This window comes from Vespa mandarinia, unplaced genomic scaffold (genome assembly GCF_050613455.1).
Source record: "Vespa mandarinia isolate Hongniang unplaced genomic scaffold, ASM5061345v1 scaffold_41, whole genome shotgun sequence".
Lineage (NCBI taxonomy): Eukaryota > Metazoa > Arthropoda > Insecta > Hymenoptera > Vespidae > Vespa > Vespa mandarinia.
In genome coordinates, this window is record NW_028197175.1 from 23,702 (window position 1) to 30,127 (window position 6,426).

At 38.6% G+C, this 6,426-nt stretch overlaps 1 pseudogene; it reads right to left on the reverse strand.

Annotated features, from left to right (window-relative positions):
* Positions 1-4,190: 4,190 nt before the first annotated feature.
* Positions 4,191-5,901, reverse strand: LOC146872143 (uncharacterized; annotated as a pseudogene).
* Positions 5,902-6,426: the final 525 nt, after the last annotated feature.

Sequence of the window (6,426 nt, forward strand, 5' to 3'; positions counted from 1 at the left end):
GTTCCTAACAGTACGATTAATACAACCGGAAGCCCCATAGTCTCTGCAACACACTTATTTTAGCTTATTTTATCTTAGCCTTAATTTATTTATATTAACTATCTTAGTACGATTTCCTATTTGTAATTTAACATTATTGTGGGGTAGCATTTCTAAAATCTGATGAGATCCAGTATATTAGTCGCCAAATTTATTTGTTGGTTCCTTGAGTAAAAATACTTTGTCTCCTTCCTTTAACGTTAAAGGGTGTGCCTTTTGTCATAATACCTTTTGGAAACTTCCTTGGATCTCATCAGGTTTTGTCGTGCTACCTGCTGTATCCTATTTATCTTATTCACTAGTGAGATATAATATTCGAAGTACGTCCGATTCATTTCATCGTCCAGTGGTGGATCTGATGCTGGTACCCTCACCAATTTACCATAGACAAGTTCGTACGATGTGTAACGAGCTCCCTCGTGAACGCTCGTATTGTACGAAAACATAGCCATTTCTACCCATTCACCCCAGTCCTTCTCTTTGTCAATGAATTGTTTTAAATACTCGATGAGCACATGATGGGATCTTTCCAGCGATCCGATAAATTGTGGGTAGTTGTTTTATAGTGGGTAGTTGGGCTGTTGTTTTATACTGCCTAATTTTAAATTTGCGCGCTATAGCCTTTATTAAAGTACTTAGAAAATTTGTCCCTTGACCCGTAAGAATGGCCTTATGTGCTCCGAATTTACATATTAAATTTACCACTAACGCGTTTGCTACATCTATTGATGTGGTGTTCGCGAGAGGGATGGCCAATGAAAATTTCGTAAGTTGATCCTGGATTGTTAAGATATATTTATTTTCCTTATCACGACAAATAATGTCAGAGCTAGAGGACCCATTACATCGAGCGCCACTTTATCGAAAGCCGATCCCGGTGTTTCGTCAACACCATAGGTTGTTTATGCTTTACCCGGACTAATTTTTTTAATTGACAATCTAGACAATTTTGTATGAAGGCTTGTATTTGCCCCTTCATGTTTTCCCGAAAATATCTTTCCCTAATTCGGTTGTATGTTTTGGTCACTCCTTTGTGACCCCCTAAAGCCGATGAGTGATTCTCACGTATTAAGTCCTCACGCTCGTCCTCCCTTTTTATTCTAATTAATTAATTCTAATTAAATTTCTGCAAAAGCAAATTGTGCATTTCTCTGTATCGAATAAATCTCTTAACCTTTGCTCAATATGTCCCCAAGGTATGTCGTCCAGTTTGTCCGTCCTGGAGATGCTTGCTGTACGCAAATCCAGTTCCCTTGTTATCGACAAGATAGATTCCAGAGCATCATTAAAAATTTCTATGTCCGTTACAATATTTATGTTCTCTTTAATAACCAATGAAATTAAATTTTTCGACCCATATTTTGTTACCCTTGCCCGTCTTAATGTCAGGTCTTTGTATTTCGGAAGCTTATTCATTTTCCGTAATTGTTTTGCTCCATCATCACACGGATCTCCCTTTTGTGTAATAAATATGACCAGATTGTCTTTCCGCATTGTTAATCTGTCCCTTGTCTCTATAAGGTTCTGTGAAATTCTGTACGTATGCTCCACCTGATTTTTCCACCTATATGGTGGAGAAGCCAATTCAAATAAAATTTCCGTGGTAGAATACAAATCGCTCTCGTCGAGATTAGGAGAGTTATTCGTATTACTTTCCTCCATCTCACGAGACACCCTACTTAAATCTATAGCGTCGGATCCGTTCGAGTCTGACCTGTGGGAGTATGAATCGTTCGAAGAGCTGTCATTTAGATGTAATGGCAAAACCTGTGCCTTTTCTGGCGGATTCCTTGAAAGGGCATCGGCGTTCGCATTAGCCGTGTCTGCCTTGTAAATTATTTTAAAATTATACTCCGCAAGTTTTAAACCCCATTTGGTCAGACGCGAAGTCGGATCCTTATATGATTTGAGCCACATTGGGCGATGATTCGTCACCAGTGTGAACTCCCTTCCGTACAAATACGGCCTAAAGTAATGCACTGCGTAGACTATGGCTAAAACTTCGCGTTCGATGGTAGAGTAATTCCTCTCAGCCGTATTCAATAGTCTTGAACAATATGATATAGATAAGTCTTTCTCTACTTGTCCTTGGCTGAGCACCCTACCTATCGCGTAACCTGATGCATCCGTCGTCACGTTGAACTCGCGGTTAAAGTCTGGGTATTGAAGCACTGGTTCCTCACACAAGGTGTCTCTCAGTACCACAAATGCTTCTTCCTGTGGCTTGTCCCATTTAAAGGGCACTTCCTTCTTTAATAACTCCGTAAGGCGCTTCGCCAGTTTTGAGAACCCCGGAATGAACATTCTATGATATCCTGTGAGTCCTAAAAACTGCCTAACGTTCTTTGCCTTTTTCGGTCGCGGGGACTCCTTTACAGCCAGTAGCTTCTTTGAATCGGGTTTCACTCCATCCTTGCCAATTATGTGACCCAAATAAATGACCTCCTTCTTCAGAAATTCGCACTTGTCAGGCTCTAGTTTCAGATTCGCCTTCCTTAGCCTTCCTATCAGCTTATTGAACTTGACATCATGCTCATGCTCATGGAGTGACCTTGCGTAGAGGACGATGTCGTCCAGGTATACGAATATCTCCTCGCCTTGTAGTCCAGTTAATACAAGATCCATGAGCAGTTGGAACGTGGCTGGTGCGTTTTTTAACCCGAACGGCATCCTCGCGAATTCGAAATACCCATGAGGTGTCGAGAATGTAGTCTTATGAGTATTATCCGGATGCATCTCGATTTGATGAAACCCCGACTTTAAATATAATGTCGAAAAGTATTTTGCAGAGCCCAGCTGATCAAGAATTTCATTGATTTTGGGGAGGGGATACGCGTCCCCAACAGTCTTCTCATTAAGTTCGCGGTAGTCGATTACCATCCTCCACTTCGGATTCCCTTTTGAATCAGCTTTCTTAGGCACCATCCATATAGGAGGGTTGTAAGGAGAGAGAGATGGTCGTATTATATCGCTTCCTGCGTCTGTTTATTGATCTCCTCTTTGTGCATAAGTGGAAACCTATATTGCTTCATGTGTATTGGCATCTCGTCGGTAGTGATAATCCTGTGAGTCAGCACATGTGTGCTCTCCAGCTGTTCTCCTGCTAGTGGATAAGCAGGTCTGCGCTAGTGGATAAGAGATCAACGACTTTCTTTCCTCGAGCTCAACGACAGTCTTTTTTTCCTTGTCGTTCAGATGATGCAGCCGCAGCAATGCTTCTATTTCTTTTGCTCTGTCGCTATTGTTTTTCTTCACTTTGTTACCTTGACATTCTTTCATGGTTCCGACGTAGGCTATTGTACTTTCCTTTGAAGTTCCCGGCGTCTTTAGTATTATTTCCTGGTGCGTTTCAAACGCTTGTAACTCTAGCGTAGGTACTACGCTTGATCCTATTCAGTGGTGTTTATCACTCTACAATAAGCTTTACCCCGATGGTTCTTAACCCTTTTGCTCTGAACGACGGATATATCCGTTATCTACATGAAAACCCACGGAGCCGAACGCCGGATATATCCGACATTCACATGATCGCCCTCTGGAGACGAACGCCGGATATATCCAACATGCTGGTAAAACCGAGGTCTAGTTTTTGGATAGCAGCGCCCCTTGTAATTGATGCGTAAATCTTTTGACAGAACGAATAAACGACACACCATTCAAATTATATTTGTTCTACCTGCGTTTTTTCATTACTATTGTGTTACGTGTCATAAAAAAATAAAAAATCGAAAATACTACAAACTTTAGGATAAAGAATTTCAGCGAAGTTTTGTATTGGTACGTCCGCCTGCGGTCTAAAAATATCCTCACTTCTTACAAGTATTATAAGTTATTTTTCATTTCAATAAAGTGCTTAGGTTTTAGCTTTACAAAATAGCATCAAGAAGAGAATTGCAACTGATGTTCATCTTGGATAGATTAAAAATTGATTCGGATAGCAGCAATAAAAGCGAATCACAAATAGTTCCTCGCAAAAAAAGACGCCTGAATGTATTAACACTATTCTTACCAACACTTCACGTATACATATTCCTACCGCTGCCGGTCAAATGACCGGTCTTTCACAACTTATATTTTTCAATATTGAATGCAAACCAATAGCCAGCTTACCAGTATAAAAATATATTTTCTTTTATTCAAGAGTACATAACCTACATTTTATTCTTTTTCGTCTTATTTTTTACAAATGGGCTTCTCAACTGTACATTTTTCGCATACGTACTTTTTACATTTTAGACAGATTTTGTTCGTCTTATTATCTTTACAATACCTTATCTGACATGTTTTCCGTTCACGGGAACCTGTACTTGTACTTGCGATGGGTATTGATTGATTTTCTTTGCCGAGCACTTATTGGTATTCGATGGCAAGTTCTTCTGCCAATTGAAATAGAAATTCCTGTCTTGTAATTTCTCCTCCCGTATTTTCTTTATATAACACCCATGCATTTATCCTGACTAAATCCAAGATATTAAAAAATACTTGCAAAGACCATCCCCAAGATTTAGATTTTACCGAATAATTTGTGGCCATTTGGTCGGTCACATCTACGCCAAATTTGGTGCTATTATACAATTGAATGGTCTCCGGTGTTCGGGTATCATTTTCTTCAACTTGTACGAGGTTGTGCACTGAACTGAGAATTAGAACTTTCTTTCTTGATTTGGCTTTGTAAATTGTCAACATACAATTATTTGAGCGATAGATTTTGGTTGAGAAAAGTGCCATGTCGTCGTTTTTCAGTTTTGCCAGTCTTGGTAGCTCTTTTCTATTTGCTCTAATTGTCCCAACAATCGTAGTTTTTTTTGCTAAAAGTTTTGTTGCTAAAGGTAGGCTTGTAAAAAAGTTGTCCGTGGTTATATTTCTTCCACATCCTACATACGGTTCTGCTAATTTCATAGTGACAAACTCTCCAAGAGGAACTGAAGGTTCTCTACGTTCATCTTTTCCCAAATATGGAAAGCCGTTTAGTATATATTTGCTACGTACATCGGATGCTAACCAAAATTTTATACCAAATTTGTCCGGTTTATTGGGCATGTATTGAGTGAATCTACACCTTGCTTTCGTTGGAAACAATTGTTCGTCAATAGTAATATATGGTCCTGGTTTATAACAATTTTGACTGTTGTCAATAAACTTGTACCAAACTTCAGAAATCATAGCGAATTTATCGGTTTGTAACCGTTGGCTTCGTTGATTTCTGTTGTCAAATCGAATAAATCTCATAATCTCCGTAAAGTCATGTCTACTCATAGTATTTGAGAAAAAAGGCGGGCCCCATTTTTTATTCCATAGAAGTGCTATATCTATATTCTTAGCCTCATATGCGCCGCGTGCATACAGAATTGCAAAAAATGCATATAACTTTGCAGTAGACAGTTCCCATTTATATCCCAATACTCTAAATCCCTCTGTCTCTGTGCACTTTCTTATAAGTTCAATTATATTCTTATCAATTATCACAGAAAATGCCGTCCTAACTTTGCCTTTCATAATATTACGTATACTGTACCCAGTCGGGCCTGATGTTTACCTAAAAATATTATGACCAGGTGCTCTTCCAGGATTAGACCCTATTTTTACTTCCTCCCAAACAGTTCCGTCCATTGCAATTTCGCTTGCTTCTTCCTCATTCTCACTATCGGAAGTAACTAAAAATCTTCTTCTCTTTCGTCGTCTACGTACGTTCGAAATATTCTCTTCGTTCTCATCGGTGTTCGAGTCGCTTTCAAGTGGATCATAATTTTCCGTATTGTTATTTTCCATATCCAGAATTTCCTGATCATCTTCAAAACATTGTGCATCGATATCATTTATTCTCTCTAATAATACATTCGCACTCCTCAAACGTCTTGACATTTTAGGCTAAATATTCAACGGAGAAAATAAAAACTAAAATATGAAAATGTAAATCAAAATAGATAAAAAAATGAATAAAAGATAAAATGTGAAACTTACTGCGACGTATTGTTAGTCTTGTTCACTATTTTAAAATTGCACTTATAACACGTAATACGATATAAAATATTACAAAATAATAATAAAAGATTGCCAAGTATGCTCTTTGTGACTTTCACGTTTCGATGCACTCTGTTCGTGTCGCAAGACTATACTGATTTGAATTCGTGAGAAGACGTCTATACATTTCCTTCAGTTATAAGTTTATTTATTTTACGTCATAGTAGATAAGATGGCGTAAGAACATTCGAGGATCTGGACCGTATCGAATATCAATCAAGCAAATAAACACCGCTAACCCGATAGTCGAGCGAGAACTGTAAACACTTGGAAGTGCTGTAAACCATTTTCTGGAAGGCACTTCTCGGATAAAATCGTGCCACAACTACATTAACTTTCGTTTGTAACGACATTATAGTTTTGGAA